Here is a 22,641-nt window from a genome sequence, read left to right as displayed (position 1 = left end):
AAGTTCAACTTGTTGCTATTGTTTTTAATTTGCACAGGAGTAGTATCAGAAATTAGTGTCACTGCTTGTATCTAGCTGAATTTTAAACAACAGAACATTAGTTTTTTATGTTGGTGCCACCAACTGTAAATGACATAAGTTAGTTATTACAAAACACAGTAATTAGACTGTTGCAACCATCTAAAACCTTAGGCTTCCAGTCTGTGCTGTTAGTGTTAAGATGTAAAGTGCAATCCTAAGCTAACATTATCTGTGCAAGCACCATAGAAACATTTGCATATCTGCATAGATCTTACAACTGTACTCTTTACCTCCTTGTGATAAAGCTTTGTCTACCTGCAAACACAGTCAAAGGCTACAGCTGCAAACCAAAGCCAACTCTAACCATGGCCAAGAGCTCAAGGACAGAAGCAGCCACATGCTTTGGTCAGCCTTCTGTAACTTCAATTAGTACAAAGGAACCTTCTCCATGAACTACCTGCTGTTTTCTGATGACCTCTGGGATTTTTTCATTTAGCCCTAAAAACCAAGAATCAAATATGACAACTAAAAACCACAACTAAAAAACCTAATTCAGTCACAGAATAATCTTCTGAGGCCAAAAGTCCATCTAATGCAATGAAGATTTGCTTTCATTAAAGACAGAGGTGAGGACAAAATCTGCAGTGGAAGTTATGATATGCTAGAAAGCAACAAATGTGGATCACTGACCAAAACGATTATGTACTTGATGCAAATGCAGATTGCATATTGTTATATATATATAGGACATTGTGTTTTTGTTTTCCCCATCCAGTCACTTATTTTTGGTGGTGAATACATGTTGTTAGAAGATGTCTTGTATGGTCTGAATCTTTGTTGTGTACTATTTTTTATAGTCTTAAGTTATAATGAAAAAAACAAAAAGTAGGAACCAAACATAAAAGGTCTAGTAAAGCCAAAAATTAATTTCATATTGATTTTAAAGTGATCTAGCTGAGTTTTTACACTGAAAGCAAAGATTATAGCAATTGTAGTCCATGGTATTTATTTTCAGTCAAACCAAAGTTACATATAATTCTGCCTCTGCTGATACGGGATATTAACACTAACAATACACTCCCTTTCAAAGACTTGCACAGGCCAAATTGTTGGAATGCTGGTTTTCGCGAAGACTCCAAACCCCCAAACTAGGATAATGCATTATGGTGTAGTTGAAAATAGCATAGTCAAATGTTTGCTTAAAACCTAGAAACTTTACGTGTTGCTTTTCATGTGCTGTGCCAAGTCTTGATAATACTTTTTCCCCCAACCAAGGGACCTCATAACCTGATGATGGTTATTGCTTTACAAACAGTTTCGACAGAAGGTGGCTGCTAGAGCTTAACATATGTACCAGTTCCATGTGATGGAGCTGGTCCTTGCAAACTAAGCTCATCATTTATTCTTTGCTGAAGTCAGCAAATAGAGTTAGAGAAATACCCAGTCATCAATCACACCAAATAAAAGGACATAACGGCTTTCAAAAGGGTTTTCCCACTTACCCAAAAGGCTTTCTGAAAGCTTCTACCTCTGCAAAAAAAAAAAAAAGAAAAAAAGAAAAAAAGAAAAAAAATTAGAACAATTATGGCAGATTGCATGAAACGTGAGAACGTCACAGTAACTGCTACTTTTCATTCTGTTTGTCTTTGGGTCATGATCAGTGAATGGGAAGTTTACGATATGGTATCAAAAGAAAGATTGGGATTGGGAAGGATGGTTTTCAGTCATCTAGGATCCTACTGGAAGGCTTATCTGAAGGGAAAATGGGTCTTTCAGGTGCATGTTCAAAGGCTTTGATGGACTGAAAGTAATCTTGAGAGCTGTACCATCAGGAGGGTGGCCTAAGACTACAATGCTAAAGTATGCATACCTCAGTTATCAAACTTTTGAAAGGAAGTCTCAGCCACAGAATGCATATACCTGTAGAGTTTTGCATGGGTTTTATATGAATACAATTTTAAAAAATAGCTGCTTGCACATTATACCAGAAAAACCTCCAAAACTGCAATTGCTTTGAAAATAGATTTTAGGTTTTTTGGAGTTTTCTGAAATGCTTGGTCTGTATTTTGATAATTGTGCATATTATGTAAAAATGTTGGTGGACCCATAAATGACCAGACTTTTTCTAAGAAAAATGTTGCTTTAATGCATTTCATGAATTTTTACTCTTATATCATTGCTTGCTAGTAATAGCAAATCTGCTTTTCTGCATCTGCTTTGCGTAGCTATTGTAAGGCTTTGAACTAATGTATGTATTTATTGCTTGAACTTCTGTGCATACCTTATAAAGCATAATGTCTGACAATTTAAATGGCTCATGTATTCTTGCTTCTATCATAAGCTGATTATGGGGACTATGATCTTTTGTATACAGCAAATTTTAACTGTAGCACAAACATCTGTTTATGTATTGGTGGAATATACCTGTTTTATTTATCTTTTTTGAGGTAAACTAATTTTTGATACTTTTCATTACTGTGTACTATGTTCATACTTTGAATTCTCTGACGTTAGAAGTCATGGTTGAGAATTGTAACAGCTGTTATTCGTTCTGTATTCATGGCTTTCACTGCTGAATAAAATAAAGGACCAAACCTAGGATTTGAAAGAAAACTGTCTACCTCTAACCCCAGGGAGTTATCAGATTTTATTTTACATAGTTTTAGTCCACAAAGACACACTTGCTTAAACCTAGTGGGCTTAAGGCTTATATTCTATGTGGTTGGATTCATGGCACAGTTGTACTGTTTGAAAATCAATTAAAATTTCATGTGAATGTTACAAGTATTTGGTAGAATTACCACTAACTGGGTTTTCTTTAGATCACTCAGATATGGAGAAAATGTCATCAGCATTCTGTGTCTACAGCTGCTTAACTTCATAAGAATGCATTTCTTTGTGATTAGGGAATCGAAGAATAGTCAGCTAAGAATAGAGCTACAGAAGTATACTTAAAATAAACCATCCTGGACTTTAACATCCCTGGGCAGATTCAGTCACAAAATCTATTAGACAATTTTGTAAAGTTTTCAAATTGATCATTCACATTTTGGGGAATTTGTGAGACTTCATCCTACACATGACAATATTAACATGCATTCAAACAGTAGCTTTATTAATGCCATAAAGCTATTGAAAGAAACGTGGCTTACCCTTGTCATTTCACTAGTTCAGTTTGCAATGAGAGGTTTTTGTCCATGAACATTTGGCAGATCTTACTTAGGAAAAAAAAAGAAGGATGTACATTTTCCTATAGAATCATGTATGAACAGTGTGTCACTGCTGTTGGATGTAAAAATGTATATAAACCATTTCATTCACTTGATTACATTTCTGAAGTGTAAATAAAAAATCTGATACTTTTGGACCCATTTATAACCCCTAGGATTTTATTCTTTCAGAGAGACTATCTTCCTTGCCAGAACCAAGTCATAAATTTGTGTACACATATCCCACAAATTTTTTAAATCATTTCCTTAGGAATTGAGGATTCATAAACCAAACTATACTCAAGTTCAATCAATAAAAACGGGTCTGTTTGTCAAATACATTCCATTAAAAACTATCTTCAGGTTCAAATTGGCTTCCTCACATAATCATCTCATGGTCTCATGTTTTTACTCGAATAGAATTTGACATTTAAATTCTAAATTAAAAGAGGGGGGGGGTCCGTGATGAGTTTCCTGTTTTTAACTTTTTCATTTTATCTGTTCTTTTTTGCCTCCAAGTATCAGTCACACCCATGGTATCCTGTCCTGATTCAGGAGAATGTACAAGGAAAGTGTAAGTAGCTTTCTAAGGGGAAGCTTCTTAGGCCTCTAGGGATCAGACCCAGACCCTTCTAAGTGGACAAGACAAGCAAGCTAGGGCCTTGGCAGCAGGAAACTTTGCCTTTTTCTTGAACCTCAACGTGCATTCCTAAATCTCCCATAATCAGAAAAAAAAGGAAATTTAAGTGTTGAGTATATTTTTACTTTATGCATAATTTACTAGTATCTGTCATCCCAATGAAAGAGTACCTTGACTGAAGAGCTTTCCATAGGATAAAAATTGTTTTAAAAGAAATGTGACCATGAGATTAATTTTTTGAAACTTAGGGTTCATTTTTCACTATTGATTATTGAAAGTAAATGTCCCAACCCAATGTATTTTGTTAACTTAAGACTACATTCCCATGCAGAGCAGAGGTTAACATAAAGAAGAAAAGGAAATGAAAAGAAAATTTTAACAGTGTTCCCACTCTGACCAGACATTTGAAACTTGACTAGTTACATGATTCTCTTCTCAATCACCTGCAAATTCTCTTGTGTTCAGTTTAAGAGGATCTGGGGAGACTGTGAAGAGGAGCTTACCTGTTCCTATAATAGCACCTGGGAAGCTTATGGGAGGGAGAGCCCCTAAGCCACCGTTACCTTCCTCTCTTTGGAGGCAGCCCAGAACCCTAGAGCCATGAAGCATGTGATAGGGGGAAAATAATATGGCTTCCTTCTTACTTCTCCTTTAAATATATTTAAATGACACTATAGAAAATGCAGTTAATAAAACTGGGCTTCCCTGGTGGCTCAGCTGGGTAAAGAATCTGCCTGCAATGCAGGAGACCCTGGTTTGATCCCTGGGTCAGGAAGAACCCCTGAAGGAGGGCATGGTAACCCATTCCAGTATTCTTGCTGGGAGAATCCCCATAGACAGAGGGGCCTGATGGGCTATAGTTCATGGGGTCACAAAGAGTCGGACACAACTGAACGACTAACACTTAACTTAATAGAAAATGCAACATTTAGAAGTTACCAATCCTCTTTGATCAAATGTGCTGAAAAAAGGAGAAGTTATAAAATTTAAAAATAACATATCTGCTAATAGAAAGTTATTATGATTATATATTCACCTATCCTCCACAAGCCAAAAAATTAAAGCATATTTGGGGGAAAGAAAAACAGGAAAATTGAGGTGAGCACCAAGCAGAGAATCCTTGCACTTGAACTCTGCAGACATTTAAATGTTCTACTCAGTGCCCTTCATCAGAGAAAGGACCTCTGCACAGTAATCCATAAGAAATCGAATCAACAGAACCTCAATAGAAACATTTCATCTGGAGGCATTAGTCCTAGATGTTAGAAGTCTTAGAACAATAACAAAAGCTTGCTACAGATGCCATGCGTTTATTTAGTTTTGGCCTCTTTGGTAGTAGAGATAAGCTCAAAGTTAATGAAAAGCAAAAAAATTTATTAAATCATTTACAGATCAAACTGGCTTCGCTATCAGCCATGAAAAGCTATGTGAATCTCATGAAATAATCCCATATCTAGGTTATCTCCAATTCCTGACACCTGGTTCTCATGGCTATGTTCCCATTGAATGTCAATTTAATATGCATTCTGAAGCAAAATCAGTTCTGTTTGGTACTGGCAATATTTATTTCCCTTGCCTTTTCCCATCATTTTAGAAATAACCTTATAGTAATTGCCACCATAAAATGGAAATATTTCATTAATATTCTTCCCTGCATAAATTTAAAGCTGTTATTAATGAATAATATATGTGTCAGTCATTCTGCTGAAGGTGCCATCTTAGGCAGATAATTATGACTCTCCTAATTTTCTAACAGGGATATTCTGGAAGTACAATTGTTATTCCAGCATTTAGAAACATCATTGGGTCACTTTAAGAGCACATATGATACATAAAATTTGAGAGATGGTCATATTAAGATCAGATATCTAAAAAGAGGCTTCAGTCCTTTTAGAACAAGTTAAATGACATATCAGGTTTATTTCTAAGAAACCTATTCAAAATCAGGAGGAAAAAGCTTTTATATTATATGCTCACAACCTCAGAAATTATGGCTTGAACAAAAGAGAATTTATTTTCTACAACTCCAGTCTCAGGTAAGCCATGATATTGAAGCCCATTAGGAGTAAATACCTGAACATGGATAATAAGGCCATATCTTCAATTCAGGTAAATGTGCCGTTACCTGCTAGTGACTTCTGCCTTGAGAAAAGTAAAGGTGGTAGGTCATAATGTCCACAGATTTGCCAATCCTTGTTTGGTTCCTCAATGGCAATGAACTATGAGAAGTGTTCACATTGTTAGCCAAAAACCTGAGAGCATTATTGGTGTATAGAATCTAGAAGCTGAAGACAATTCCACACTGGAAACTTCGGTGCTAAAATAGTTTAAGTGAAAAGTGCCATTGGTGAGAATATTACATTTGGTAAATTCTGATTAGTAAATACTGATCTCTGTGCTTGGTAGGCTCTCAGAGTAGAACTTTCTACCTTCTTACTTTTCTTCCACTGGGACATGGGTATTTAAAGTCAACTGGGCAGGGTCAAGGTGAAGATGCTAGATGTGAAGTTTGATTTCTTTGTGGCTCTCAATGTTATCGCCCAAATGTGTTATTTATATTCAAGAGTTAAACTTCTTTCCACCCACCACCCCTTCCCAAAAATGAGATGATGTTATAAGGACCTCACAAAATTCTTCATCCTTCAGTGAGGATTAAATTTCTAATGGGGTACAGAACTGTTGGAAGAGAGCCTGCTCTAGGACTCAGAAATTGTGTAAACCTTACATAAAACAATCACATAACTCTAAATAACAGTACAGGTAAACAGACTTGAGTGACTAAGGGTTGAACAAGGATAACTCAAAGAATATAATCAAAAGGTAATTCATTTTGGTCTCTTACTGCCTTTCTAAACTTTATTTAACAGGGCAATCTGCTGTGCCAGATTAGAACTTGTGCAGGTTCCATGGTGTATCAGCTCACTCTTGAATAATAAACATTTGTATTGACCTTTGACATCATAAAATGTCCTAATAAGACATTAAGAACACAGTCCCATGTTTTAGACGAAACTCTGAACTTGACTTTGGGTAACACCTTCTACCCAACTCTAAATCAGGTTTGTGACAGGTTGGAGCCAGGCTGTGGAGACCATGGTCCTTCTCTTTTGCTTTGCTGCCCTGCCCATCTCCCCATTCACGATTGCACTGTCTGGTCAGCAGGGTCATGATGGAAACGTTCTCACAGCCATTTCCCAGCAACAGGCTGGCAGGACCACCCCAATGTTTCCAGTAAAGTCACTAACCATTCTCTAGCTCTCCCAGCTGGGAGTCAGGCTTGAGTCCAGTTAGAATTACTTTTCTCAAGTGTGGGTAAGGCACCAGACCTTTTGGTCTCCCAATTTCAGAGAACATATTCAAAAATTCTTAGCATAATCACCTGGAGGAAGCCCTCTAAGTAGGCTTCGGCTGAGAAGGCAGCAGCCTTCCCATCCTGGAAGAGGCAATAGTCATCTCCGCCCAAAATCTCTTTACCAATCTCTTGATGAAAACTTAAACGTGAGCATCCTATTAGAGGAGCACATGAGAGACTGGATACACGTTCTAGAACAGATATTCCTAATTCAGGAGCTGATTGCAGAAAGAAGAATGCCCATTTCTGAACTCAGCTGAGAGCAATCAGTGCTAATCCAGGTGTACCAGCTTCCCGCGGATGCCGAAGTGGTCCCAGAATCCTCTGTCCGCAGGCGCCATCAGGGTTTCTCTCCCGAACTCCGTGGGTCTCCGCTCCTCGTCACGCTTCTCGCCCTCACAGGGATACAAGGAGACAAATAAGGAAAAGTTCCTCAGGCATTGTCTAGCTTTGCATCAAGTCAGTTTCCAGGAGGGCTGAATCTTAAATTTGAAGATGCTGAGCACCAGAGGAATTAAGAATACAGTCGTCTTGTATCCAGTGTCATGGATAGCTACTTAAAATCTCCTGGACAGAGTTTGCAGATATATATTTTGAAAATCTTACTCTCAGTATTTATTTCAACTCTTTCGGTAAATTTTAGAGTTTAAAAAAATAGAAGAAGAAGAAGAAAACGGTGGCTCTCACTGCTGGAGCGAGGCGGAAGGAGCACGGCAAGATGGCGCCGGCCCCCCGGCCTCCTCTAGGAAGGCACCTGTAGGTGCCCACACACCGGATGCCTGTCCTCAGGCCGACGGGGCCAGACCAGCAAATGACCCTCTTTCAGTCTGGACGCCTCTCCTTTAGCCGCTTGTGTGCTGGACCCTGGAGCAGGTGAGTCTGCGAGCAGACGCGAAGCCCTTCAAGAGCTGTCTCAGTTCATTGTGAGTCCGTGGATGCCAGAGCCGTTGGCTTGCTTGCTTTCTTTTTAATTTTCCTTTCCTGGGAGGCAGCATTTTAAAAAATATTTTTATTTACTGATTTATTTGGCTGCGCTGGGTCATAGTTGCAGCACACAGGGTCTTCCATCTTCCTTGTGGGGATGTGGAATCTAGTTCCGGGACTAGAGAGCAACCTGGGCCCCCTGCATGGGGGCAGGGAGTCTTAGCCATTGGACCACCAGGACAGACCTGCTGGTTTTCAAAGATGGACTTTTGTAGGGTTCTCTCTCAACTGCAGGTCTGAAGAGCCTCTGCCCAGGCACTATTTTCGGAAAATTCTTATGTCATCTTACTTGATGCTTGCAAGCAGCCTGCGATATGTGAAATTTACCCATCTATCAGACAGGGGCTTGAGAGTTGGAAAGGTCTATAGTGACATCACTAATGTTGCAGAATTAGAACAAAACAAACAAAAAAATTGGATTCAAATGTAGAGCTTTGATTTTTCCACAGCTTCTTACATGTGAAGTGTGACTTTGGTTTTGCACGTGGAGGCATTTTAAGGAGGGAGTAATAAATCCGCATTGAAGTTAAAATTCTGAAGTGCTAAAAGACGCTGATGCTGGGAGGGATTGGGGGCAGGAGGAGAAGGGGACGACAGAAGATGAGATGGCTGGATGGCATCACTGACTAGATGAATGTGAGTTTCAGTGAACTCTGGGAGTTGGTGATGGACAGGGAGGCCTGGCGTGCTGCGATTCATGGGGTCGAAAAGAGTTGGACACGACTGAGCGACTGATCTGATCTGATCTGAAAGTTACCTGGATTACAGAAACATAACATGTAGTATCTGCAGAAAGTGATTGCAAGAACAAGTGTTTTGAGACCTAATTTCTGTATTTCTATAACAGACATGGCTGTTTTCAAGTTTCTCTCTTTGTGGTCTGCTTAATTTTTCACATGAGTGAAGGCAGTGACATGGATGCATTTTGTTTATTTGACCCCCAGTGTGTCAATGGGTAATACCTTTGAAATTAGCAACACAATGTGGAAATCTTAGTGGAGACTGTGATAGGTTATCAGAAATATCTGGAGCCTGTAGTTTATTGCTATTTTTTTGGACATTGAGTCTCATCCCATGGAATTTCAGGTGACTCAGATATTAAGCCAATACCTGTCAAAGGCCTCCTTGAAGAAATGTTTTGTGAAGTCAGGGACTCCTTGTCTTGTTATCAATACTTGATACTAACTGTGGCTAGTACTCAGAGGTACTCAGTAGAGTTAATCACATTTAAATGGAGTGCTTTAAAGCAAACATGTAGGCTTTTTTAAAAAAATCAGAATATGTTTTATTACTAAAACTTCTTTTATTATCCACTGTGTTTCTTTTTCTCCTTGTTATCTATTTTATGCGCTATCTGGAGGTATAATAAACCTTGGATTAGTTGGCTAGCTTAATTGAAAAATGTTTTGAAATGAAAAGTTAAAAAGCAAAACAAAATATATTGAAAACCATTTCCATTCCAATTTCTTCTGTTAGTTCAGTTGTAAGAAATGGAGAACAAAAGCATTACCAACCAAGGCTTTTAGCAGAAACATAATTGCTTACACATCCAAATACATCAGCCAAGTTTGCTACACGCGATTAGGCAGCCAATTGTGTTGAAAATGTGCTTGCTCATTCAGAGGAGACCACACCCCAGGGCTCACTTACTTACATCCTTAAGTTGGGTTAACACTAGCTCATTCTCATTATCCACTTCTTGGAAAATATAATGGGGCCACCAGTAGTAAGAATCATTTGGGTCCAAATAAAAGACCTAATGTCTTCAACTAACCCCACCTTGGTTAGGCCAGGAAAGTTTCAGTCTAGTCTTTCCTAAGAACTCAAGTAGCGTCATTCTATCAAAGGATGCCCGTAATTATCAAAGTTGTATACCAGGCACTGTGAAAAGTGCATTATGTTTAAAAATGTATAATGTCAGAGAAGTGGATCAAATTCTACATTTTTTTAAAAAAAATGTATATGTCACCTGAAAAATAGTTCAATTTAAAAGAGAAACAGGGTCATATTGTGTCTCAGGTACGTTTCCCCATTCTTGTTTCTCTACCTGAAGTTAATTTAGTTTTCAATTCTCAGGAAAATGTGTTGGTGACTTGGAAAACTAGCTTTCCTTGTCTTGAAATTCTTTTCTAACCATAACACCAATTTTTATTTTGAAATGGTCTTAAATATGGCACAGCTATTATACATTCCTTAATTTCATCCCAAATATCTAAGTAAAGCAAGATCATCTTTTTCTTAGTTTTCCCCTGAAAGTATAGAGAGAAATATTTTACAATAGCTGGGCTTTAGGTATTCAGACGGAGAAGGCAATGGCACTCCACTCTAGTACTCTTGCCTGGAAAATCCATGGACAGAGGATTTTCTGTCCATGGCTCTGCCTACAGAGCATGGTAGGCTGCAGTCCCTGGGGTCGCTAAGAGTCAGGCACGACTGAGCGACTTCACTTTCACTTTTCACTTTCATGTACTGGAGAAGGAAATGGCAACCCACTCCAGTGTTCTTGCCTGGAGAATCCCAGGGACAGGGGAACCTGGTGGGCTGCCGTCTATGGGGTTGCACAGAGTCGGACACGACTGAAGTGACTTAGCAGCAGGAATAGCAGCAGCAGGTATTCAGAAGACCCAAGATGGCAGGTGAAGGTAACTGTCCCATTCTTTGATTGACTAGAATTTACCTATGTAATAGCCACTTACTTAACACATCATCCTTTAGGATCAATTCAGAAATGTTGGGATCAACTATGTGCTGGAAGTTAGTTCTCCTGGGATAATAAGTGCTAAAAGTTCTCATTACCAGCAGGCGACCACATAAAATGTAGGCAATGAAACCAAGGTGCTAGCTAGTCAACTAAGTGTAGCATGCCTTCCACTTAAGCAACAAATTCCTTTTTTAAATTTTTTCCTGGACTCTGATTTCCTGACTATCACTACCCTGGACAAAGCTGAATGCAAAAACTACACATTTGCATGTCAAGCTGACTGTTGGTTTCTGTATAAGTTTGTTGTTGCTGCTGTAATAAATTAAGTGGCTTAAAACAGCACAAATTTATTGTCTTATATCTGCTTATCACAGGTCTCAATGAACTAAAATAAGGGTATCGACAGGGTTGTGTTCTCTTCTGGAGGCACTAGGAGAATATTTATTTTCTCATCTGTAATAGCTTTTAGAAGTCTCTCACAGTCCTTGGCTTGTGGCCTTCTCCCTCTATCTTCAAGCAAGCAAAAATAGATCAAGTCTTCACATCACTCTGCCCTCCTCTGTCTCCTTCCGCCTACAACTATCCTTGTGATTATACTGGATAATATATGTATTAAGATAATCTAGAATAGTCTCTATATTTTAGGTGTAGCTAACTGTCAACCTTAATTCCATCTATAGCCTTTGCTGTAGAAACACAGACTCACAGGTTCCTGGAATTAGGATGTAGACACTGTTATTTTCCCTACCAGAGACTCATTTTCCTTTCGACTGATAAAAATTAAATATTTTCAACTAAAATTTCTGAAAGCTACCTGTAGACAGTAAACAGGAAAACATTTCTCTGAGCCAAGTCCATTTGTTGCTCATACCATTATCTTTAAATGGCTCTGATAGTAGCAGACAGATTTTTAAGATTCAGTGATCTCTGGTTCCATATTGTCTGTGTTCTAACTTCACTGAGCCCCTTTCCTCCCCACTTGCCTTTGTGTGGGCAGTACAGCTCTGCTCTCAGTAACGAGCCCCTCTGCCACAGAGCAGACCTTTTGAAGAGTACCTACTTTTCATCATGCCAAAGTATGAGCTCACACACGTTCATACTTGCCTTTGTTCCCTCCAGGCTTCCATACCTCATGAGTTGCCTCTTTGCTTTCAGGGGGAATCAAGGTAGCAGACCTCAACAGCATTCTGTTTCAAGGGTTGAGGAGAGGCAGCAGAGAGGGGATTTAGGTTATATCCAATGACCACCTCTTTCCTGGGTTTGCCCTCACAGCAGCTGGAGGGCTTGGAGGTGCTAAGCCCTCTGATTTAGAACTACACAGGTCTGAAGGCTGAGCATTTTCTATGAAGGGCCTTCATCTTTGGAATTCCCTCTCCAAGGCTATTGACCTACATGGCCTGAGGTAAATTCTATCTCCCTAGTAAAGTGGATTTCACAGTTAATGTGGCCAAGCTGATTTGGATTATTTATTTCCAATGTTAGCCACAGTTGTAGAACTCTCAGATGTGGGCAGGAATTGAATGCATCTTTAGAAATCTCGGGAACGAATAGCACTCTCTGAGACACGAGAGGGATGGGTTGTATTCTTTTTGTGTGGCCCGTGACTTGCTCGAATACCAAATTGCAGCCTCTCCTCTGTGGTTATTTCTTCCACATTGTGTTCTGTCGGGCTAACCTACCTGACCCGTTCCTATGTTTGATTACTTGACAGCAAATGAATGACAGAAAATGTAAATAAAGCACACTGCACATCTGCATATCAGGCCAGTGGTGCCGGCCTGTGTGGGGGACTGGAGTAGGGTGGACCTGAAGGAAGTTATTAGCTCTCCAGCAGGGGCAAAGAGAAAAGCCAGTTCTGTCAAACATGAATGTTGAAACAAAAGGAAATCACCCCGTCCCAGATGCTCTGGGCTGAATCTGCCTTCCTGGGGTCTTATTCTGGTTCAGAGATAGCTCTGTCCTTGAAGTGCTCTCTGTTGAGTGACACTAGTCCATGGTATCAAGTAGTGTTTAAAATACCTAGATTAAAAGCCTTCTGCATTTAATGTCTCAGCTCCAACAGGTATATAAACCAAAATGAACTTGCAAATTTCATTGAAGCTTTATCCTCTAGCCCAGGCTAGTCCCTAATGTCACAATTTCCACATTCCTGACAAAGAATCTTTTACTCTAACCAAGTTCCCGCTCACAGTTGGCAGCTGGCCCATCCAGCGGGGGAAGGTGACTTTTGTGGTGTCCCCACTCGTGCAGGGGTGCAGGTTAACACATCCTTCTTGGGCAATGAGGGGACTAATATTCTGTGCTTTGTTCAAAGCTCTGAAGGATCAATGTATGACATGTGATACTCGAATTGATGCTATTCCTGTCCTGAAAGGGAACTCCAGTTCCCTTCCAAGTGGAAGAGGTGAGGGGATTTGACTCTTGGCTCAGTACTGCCTGAGTAAATACTTTTTTTTACATCAAATTTCAGCCTAATATGGTTTGAGGTTTCAGTTAAAACAGGTAGGTAACAGGTATTCTTATAGATTTTTTATAATGTGAAATAGATCATGGGTTTCAGGTACATTTAGACCAAGTAGTGCAGCTATTGTTTTTTTGTTTTTTTAAATAAATTCAGTAAGTGTTCAACAATATGTAGCCAGTGTGTTCGTTAGCCTGGCCACCATCTCACAGGGAGCCCACTTCCGGTGAGGGTGCTCTGCCAATTGTTGCATCACCAGCAGAATTTGTGCATTTAAGAGGTGGTGTATTTGTAGACCCTGTAACTCCTACCTGCTGAGTAGAATGGGTACAATTGCTTTGACACAGGAAATAGAAGCATTGGTCTGTGTCCAGCTCTGCTGTTCTCTCCTGAGCCTCCACATTAGAAGAAAGTGGGCCTATGAATACAGTAGTAGGCGATGTGGTCAATGATGGCCGAACTCAGAAGCAAGTTCAAATTGGACCTGCTCAATGGAATAAATCTGCTCAAGGCCCAGCAGTGAGTTGAAGGTCCTTTTCTTGGGGAACAATTCTCTTCTTCAGGACCCGAAGAGAATGGTGACTGTCCAGACTGTTCTCAAAGCTTGGTGACCTCAGCATTGGACAGATGGGGTCTGCGGCTCGTATACCTGAAGAAAGCCATTCAATATACACTGAGTCCTGATGGATTAAACAGTACAGGATTGCTTTGACGTTTCTCTCCTCAGCTTTACTGAGATGTAACTGGCAAGTTAAATAGTAGGATATTTAAAGTGTACAACACAATTCACACGCAGATTGTGAAAGGATTCCTTCATTTAAATAACACATCTGTTGATGGCTTTGTTTTGTAGCCTAACCCACCAGTCCCGGTGCAGTCCACCATGATACCCTGACTCTGCTCACTCTGGCCCCTGCCACAAGCTTACCCAGTACCTGATCACATCTGCAGTTCATCAGGTCACATGTAGCTGAACTGACGTGCTACAAAGCATGTGCAAAACTTGTCTACATCACCCTTTAGGACTTCATTTCTTGTTAATTAGCAAACTTTGGCTTTCAATGATGACCAACCAACTTTTTTTTTTTTTAAGAAAGTGTTCATCTTATGTATACAAGACTTAAGAACAGCCTGGTATGCTGTTGGCTTGGTCCTGGCAACTAAAATCAGTCCCCAGCACTCATCAGGGTATCTTGCTCTCAACTTTCACTACTGTATGTAATCCACTTCTATGTTTTATGTGGAGAGATTTTTGTATGTCCTGGGGTCATGATGAATCCAGAACCATGGTTTGAAACATGTTCTATTAACTCCACAGTCTGTATTTTCTGCTTTGACAAGTTCCACCATACCTTCAAATGTTGCTCTCCACAAAAAGGAATCGTAGTCTTCATTTTAACCTTTTGTGTGTGACTAGATCCCCCTGTTACTTGAATCATGTTGCAACTCAAGTTTTCCTCTCTCATGTCTTTTAACTTCCTTTGCTTTTAACAAGGTTCCGACAGCTGGGTAGTATTTCTACAGTGGTCTCATTAGTATCTGGTTCAGAGCTGGGATAATTTTCCCTGGTTTTTATTCTCTACATGTATTTATTTTATCTGGAATACTTTATTGCATTATCTTATTGTAATTAGACATTGGGCTAAAGCTTAGGCATTTTCTCATCCATAAATTTGGGACCCTTGCTTGCATCTTTGTCAAATTATCATTGAGAATGCGGTCAGGAAGAAAGATTTTGTCCTTATATTTCTCCACCTTTCTCCATGTGGTTTTGCTGACCAAGTCATACTTGATTTAATTTCCCACTGTACATTGAAATTAGCTGCAGCTCCCCCACAGTCTCCATTCACCTTCTAACCCCCTAAGGGTCTCTCTATTCCTGTAGTACGATTATACAGTTGTCCAAATGAAATGAATCAGGTCATTCAGGTTGTATCTACACAAATAAACACTGGGCTGGGAGCTCAACTACAGGAAGAAGTTCTGAGCCATAGATTTTAATTTGAACACAGACACCATCTCTTTCTCCTTGGATCTTGATTGGGGAAGCGAAAGCGGCATGATTCCTGATTGTTTTTCACTGCATCCAATTCAGACCTACCTGCTCCATTTTGGCATCCTTGTTTCGTTTTGTTTCCCCTCTAGTTTCTTGTGATGATTCCCTAAGTACTGGGGTGAAATCTCTAGGTTAAAGCATACACCTAAATTTGGCATGTGTAGGACTTACTGGCAAATCACCTCGATGACCACAAATGCACAGCTATTGGCAGTGGATTGAGTTTTTTAAAAAATATATTTGAATAAGATAAACAGCAGCCTATTCTCAGTAGAAATTTTTCCTAAAGCAACCTTTTAGTGAACGTAAATATTACGTTCACTAATTATGGTATTCACTAATTATGGTAATCTGGTATTAATAGGCCTCCTAATGGGAAGAGGGCTTCCTGGTGGCTGAGTGGTAAAGAATCCATCTGCCAGTGCAAGGAGACGGCAAGAGACGTGGGTTTGATCCCTGAGTAGGGGAGCTCCTCTGGAGAAAGAAATGGCAACCCATTCCAGTATTCTTGGCCATGGGTAATTTGGTGGGCTGCGTTCCATGGGGTCACAATAGACTCCCACACAACTTAGTGACTCAACAACAACAACCATGGGGAGGAGTCTTGCTGGCCCCTGGGATGTGCACTCCTGTTGGAACCCCACGTCAAACTTTCTGGAGTCAAGGGTGTCTGGCTTGAGGAGGGGACTGAGACATGTGATTACTACTTCTCTGTCCCCTGAATACTTTGAATGACTACAGAAGTCCAGAGAATAATAAATTCATAAACCTATTAAAATTCAGGGTTGAAGTAAGGGAGTAGAATGGACATAGCTAACAAAAAATGAGTGTCTGGGAAGGGTTATGATGGATAAATCATAATGGAGAGGATGATAAGTTATGGGTCAAAGGAAACAAAAGCAGTTTTACATAGTGGTTTCCCAGAGTTGGTAGATAAGGAAAATGGGACTGGGAGAAGGGGCAGAAACCGTTACCAGGACTGAAGCATTAACTGCAGAATGTCTGCAGCGAGCCGTGTTGCTCACACTCGAAGCCTGCTTCAATGGCGGGGCTGTTGGTCCCCAGACTGAGATCAGAAAGCTAGCCTCTGGTATAATAACCTACCAACTGTTTCTATCACACAACTTGTAGAAAAAACACTTTCTCAGTCTAGCTCAGATACACTTATTTTTCTGAATTACATATTTGTATGCTATACTAATGTATCATATATGGTATATAACACAAAATAGAAATTCTTAAAAAAAGATGAGAAAAATTTCCAAATAGAAATCCTAATTCAGGCCTCCTTCAATTAATATTATAATCCATTTCTGAAAATGAGATGTTCTATGTGAAATATTAATCATGAGAATGTTCTCATTGTTTAACTGAGAATAATTATAATGTATCAACTCAAAGCTTCCAACCAATTTCTTGAAACGTAACTAAAACATAGTAAACTAACTACATATAAGTAATAAACTCTTAAAAATGTAGAAGCCTGAAAATAGCACTTCCTGATATCTGAAAGATATAGTTACTAACAAACAGCTGCTTTTAGTACAGTCACATGTACTCAACTTCACGGTATAGATGCTCTGTAACACTTAAAAACTTAAAAAAAACTATGCATGAGTCTAAGATTTTACCAATTATAATCAAACGTATCTCAAGACATTTCCATCATTTGGTTTAAAATGCATTGAGTTTGGAGGATTTAAATATTTTTTTTTTCTGAAAAATATTGGCCAAAAAAATGTAATATTAAGAGAGATGAATGTTTCTGAAGACTGGGTATTAAAAGAGGCATTTTGCCAGAAAATATTGATTGGGAAGACTGTGCCTCTGTTTTTTTCCATAATCTCGAGAGAGTAACTTGTATTCACTGAGGTGAAGTCAACCACTTTGCAGGCTCCCGCTTTCTAAAGATGCAAGGTGGTCTACCAGGGAAGCTAGTGTTGGAGTTGCCATCTCAGATCAGGGCCTTGATCTTATTAGTACTGGTTAGCCTAGAGGGTATCTGCACGCCCTCAGGTGAAATCTGCCCATCCCCACGCCTTGCCCACATACCCCAAACTGGCAGTAAATTCTCCCTTTCAAAGAAGAGTGTAAGTCATACATAGGACTCATGACAACCAGTGACAATGACCTCAGCTGATCATTCATTCATTCAATCAGGTGCATGAAGCCAAAACCATACGTTAGCAATCACTTGAGGACAATTGGCAGCATAAAAAAGAGAGATGAGTGAGTGAAAACAGTAAACTCTAGACAATGAATGCCTTAAGGAAGAAAACAGTGTTTTTTAAAAAAATTACTATCTTACAGAGAGTGAAGAAAATAGTGTTGTTTTTTTTTTAAATTACTATCCTATAGAGAGTGAAGAAAATATAGTATCCATTTAACAAGAAGAAACTGCTAAGAAAAAAGATCAGTCAGAATTAAGAGAGTTGATGAAAAAACACAAATTATAAAAAAAAATTTAAAAAAATGAATCATACAGAATAAAAGGGAAAAGAGAAAGAGACAGAAATATAAAATGAGAAATTCAAGGGCATAGAACATAATCCAAGAAATAATAGATAAAATATTTGTTTATGTGTAATTTCTTGTATATTAAAATACTGAGAGAATAGTTTAGAATTGTTTTTCATTTGTTCATTTGAACAGGGAAGGGAGATGATTTTTTCTTGATTTGAAGTGTAAATCTTCCAGGACAGAAGCCTGCTGCTGCTGCTAAGTCACTTCAGTCGTGTCCGACTCTGTGTGACCACATAGACGGCAGCCCACCAGGCTCCGCTGTCCCTGGGATTCTCCAGGCAAACACACTGGAGTGGGTTGCCATTTCCTTCTCCAATGCATGAAAGTGAAAAGTGAAAGTGAAGTCGCTCAGTCGTGTCTGACTCTTAGCGACCCCATGGACTGCAGCCTACCAGGCTCCTCCGTCCATGGGATTTTCCAGAAAAGAGTACTAGAGTGGGGTGCCATTGCCTTCTCCAAGGACAGAAGCCTAAGGATTCATACTAAGAGGGTGAAGGAGAAATTAGGAAAGAAGACAGACAACTTTTTTACTTTTTCCATTGTTTCTGTGCCTGCTGTTAACCCTCAAGTTAGTGAGGAATATTCTAATTTCTAGAGAAAAGTATTCCATTCTATAGTCTGAGGAAGAAACAGAGCTGTTGAGGACAAACCCAGCAACCTGTGCAAGGATTTCATTTGCTATAAAGAAACCAGGATTTATTGGTGCAGGTCAAAGTCGAAGGCATTTCATGGTAGATATATTTAATCAGAAATGTGCTCACTAATGTTCCAGGTACCCATTTAACTCTCTGCTTGGTCACCTTACCATCTCAGTCTCTAACCACTATTATCCAGGAAGGATGATTTAGCTCTCTGTTGTGAGGGAAAAATTTCTCTGGCATTTGACAAGATAGTGTAGGGCCTGAAGGGAGTATTCTATAAAATATCATGGACCATGCAGATCACACTTCAAGGAGCAGAGTGTGATGGACAAAATGCCAGACATGCAGGAGTCTGCTCACATTCAGAGCAGTTCCAGGCTGGCTATGCTGGTCCTGGGTGTCATCCTGGAAGGCGGAGTATCCCTGCAGAAGCCAGATCAGTTCCAGGACAGGCCTGGAAGTCTAAGTGGGCCTTAGACTTAGAGACCTTAGAGACCACCCAAAGCTGTTTATGGTCATTGTAAATTATGGGAGGGTCCAATTTAATCTCCCTAAGGCCCCCTCTCCCACCAATAGGGCCACAACTGAAGGAGCCTTGAAATATGACAGAAATTTATGGCTGGCTAAATATATGGCATTTGTTCAATATTAGATTTCAGAAGTTGTGCCACTTGAGAGATCTGAGTTTTCAAGTTCTCAGGAAATGAAATGTGTAATGTGCAGTAAGACTTATTTAAACCATTTGTTTTTTGATACATTTGAATAAACAATTAGAGCATTTTATTACCTGTAAAGTAATTGTTACAAATATAATAATTTATGATCTACTCTTGCATATATTAATATAAATTATAATAAATTAAGAAAGACTATCACTTTTATGTATAGACAGTATCCTAAATTACGCTGCCTAGATTTGCTGGTATTTTAGGATTTGCCTTATAATGATGAGTTTTTGCCACCCTAAACCTATTTGACTGGTTAATACAATGAAAATGTTTAATATTTTAAAGGAAAATTACAGCATTTAGAAAGAGCTTTAGTTTTAAAGCAATAGGTCTTACAAAAACATTATTCTAACTCCATAATCCAATTTCTCTATAATGAATAAATATGATGTTACATAGAAAACAGAAGCAATATCAGAATACTTCTGAGTATATAAAAATGAAAAAGTTGTAAGAATGGTATGAGATATATTGAATTGAGAAAAAAATTATTATTCCAAACACTTTAATTAAAAGAAATATATAACAGATTAGCTTTGCCACTACTTTCAGTAATTTTCAAAAAACCAACAAAAACTACATTATAATCTTCATATGTATTAATTTGTTAATTACACTTTACATAAATCAGTTTAAAACAGCTTAATTTGTTTAAGCATGGTAGAATTTCTAAGAATTCTACAAAAGAATACAAAGAATTACTTGCTAGGTTTGTTTAATTTCTGTGTGGTCCAAAAAGTATGTGACAAGTAAGTTAATACAGAGAATATATTATTTATTTAATCATTCAGTGCCCATATATAAAGTTTTCAGATCTCTATCCTGAGTGTGAGTACAGCAAAGAAATCAGGTCTGAGAAAAGATATCTAAAGTAGATACTTCGCTCATATCTGAATTAAGATATGCCACAGTGTCATACCCATACTTTATTAATTATCACATTCATTTTCTTATTGCATGACAATTTTAGATAATCTAAAAATAATACATTTATATTGCATCTGCATGAGAAAATGATTTGGGCAACTGATTTTCACCTGAAGTAAAAGTCCACACTCATTCTAAAGTCTGAGTCTATTATAGTAACTTAAATAGTGTTCTCTCAAAATTCAGGTGCCTCTGAACTTCAGAATGTGACCTTATTTTGATAGGGTCTTTACAGATATAATCAGATAAGTTGGATGGGGTCATATTGATTTAGGGTCAGCTCTAAATCCTATGACTGCTGCTTTTATAATTTAATAAAGTTTGAGTGCAAAATCTTTTCTATTAAAATGAGTTTCCCAATAGAAACAAAGTCTTACTAATCTTGGTTATTCCTGTTCTCAGTTTTGTTTTGCTTTGAGGTTTTTGTTGTTACTGCCTTTGTTTTGCTTTTGTTTTTGCCACATAACAGTCATTTCCTTATTTTACAATAAAGCACCCCTGTTTCCTTTTGAAGAATGACCACCCACCCAGTAAATTAAATCTTGCATGGACTATCAGTAAGGCTTCCTTCTTTCCTCTTTTCAAGGATTGGACCTGAGAGCCAGGCTAAGCTAGTTGGATTCTGTATCCCAAAACTGAATCTTCAGCAGAATGATACAAATACAGAAAAAGGTTAGAGACAATTTATCCATTATTGGTGCCCTCAGTTTTTACTCTCTGAACACTCAGAAATTCCCTCATTCATTCCTTTTTTAGCCCTAGTTCTTTAGCTGACATTTCATCATTTTGTCAGCTACTCCAGAGCCTTCAAGTAAATTCAGATTCCTGTTGCTTACACCCAACAAACCCTAACTGATATCTCCACAAAGTCTTGTTAATTGTTCTGCATAAAATAGCTACTCAGGGTAGAAGTCACAGTGTTCACAGAATCCACTCTGGCTAGTTCAAACAAAGAATTCCCAAGGGCTCATGGAAACTTTGAGAATGCAAAAGAAACATGCCCAAGTTTCTGATGCAAAACTGGCCTGGTGAGGAAGTTACTACCTCTCAGGCCAGATGGCGAATGCCAGATATATCGTTTGCAAATGTTCTCCCCGTTCCTTAGACTGCAGTTGCGCTCTGTGGAGTAGCTCCTTTGCTGTACAGAAGCTTTTGTTTGATGTAGTCCCATGTGTCTACTTTTGCCTTTGTTGTTTATGCTTTTAGTGTTAAATCAAAGAAATCATTGCCAAACCCAATGTCAGGAAACTTTCCCCCTGTGACTTCTTTTAGAGGTTTTAACAGTTCAAAGTCTTGTGTTTAGATCTTTAATCCATTTTGAGTTGATTTTTGTGTATAGTAAAAGATAATCATCCACTTTCATTCTTTTTCTTATAGATACCCAATTTTCCCAACACCTTTTTTTAAAAAGACTGAGCTATATATCTTATAAGGAATTAATATAGCCAAAACAAGGGATTCCTACAACTCAATAGCAAAAAAGCAAATAACCCTAAAAAAAAGAAGGGGGAAGCAAAGGTCTTGGATAGCTGTTTCGCCATGGAAGACATACAGATGGCCAATAGGTATATGATGATGCTCAACATCACTAATCATCAGGGAAATCCAGATCAAACCACGTGAGTTACCACCTTACACCTGTTAGGATAACGGATAAAAACACCAAGGAAAGATAGCAAGGGGCAAGGACGTAGAGAAACTGGAATCCTTATGTGCTTTTGGTAGAAATGTAGAAGAGTACAGCTGCTATGGGAAATAATGTGGCAGTTCCTCAAACAATTAAAAATAGAATTACCATTTGATTCGGCAATACCATTTCTGAGTACATAACTGAAAGAATTGAAATGGGATTCTTGAAGAGATACACTCCCATGTTCATTGCAGCTTTATTCATAATATCTAAGAGAGGGAAGCAATATAATATCTACTAACAGATTAATGGATAAAGAAATTGTGGCATATACATACAATGGAATAATATCCAGTTTAAAAAGAGGGGAATCCTGCCTGAAGGACATTATGCTAAGTGATATAAGCCTGTCACAAAAGGACAAATACTGCATGATTCTTCTTATACTAAAATACTTAAACTCATAGAAACAGAGCATCGAGTTTTGGTACCAGGGCCTTGGGTGTTGTTCCATTGGGTATAAAACTTAAGTTATACAAGATGAATAAGTTCTAGAAATTGTCTTTTACAGCAGCACCAGGACTTAATGCTGTACCATGCTCTTAAATATTTGTTAAAAGTGTAGATCTCATGTGTTTTTACAGCAATAAAAAATAAATCCCAGAAATTTATTTTATTGCAGCTGCTCCTGCCACAGCCCCAGTGCAACTGCTGCATGAGGACTTCAACATAGTAACCACTAGAAAGCCCTTACAATGCTGCTGCTGC

At 38.6% G+C, this 22,641-nt stretch overlaps 1 protein-coding gene across 11 annotated transcripts in view; it reads left to right on the top strand.

Annotated features, from left to right (window-relative positions):
- FOXP2 (forkhead box P2) overlaps positions 1 to 2,805 on the top strand; it is a 668,538-nt gene extending 665,733 nt beyond the window's left edge. For all 11 annotated transcript variants that reach the window (XM_061414074.1, XM_061414067.1, XM_061414071.1 and 8 more), the window contains one exon: positions 1 to 2,805. This exon is cut by the window's left edge and continues 621 nt beyond it. The gene's annotated coding sequence lies outside the window, so the exon portion shown is untranslated.
- Positions 2,806 to 22,641: the final 19,836 nt, after the last annotated feature.

Source organism: Bos javanicus, chromosome 4, assembly GCF_032452875.1.
Source record: "Bos javanicus breed banteng chromosome 4, ARS-OSU_banteng_1.0, whole genome shotgun sequence".
In the NCBI taxonomy this organism is placed as follows: domain Eukaryota; kingdom Metazoa; phylum Chordata; class Mammalia; order Artiodactyla; family Bovidae; genus Bos; species Bos javanicus.
Note: the sequence above shows the minus strand (reverse complement) of the source record. Positions and strands in the feature narration are given on the sequence as shown.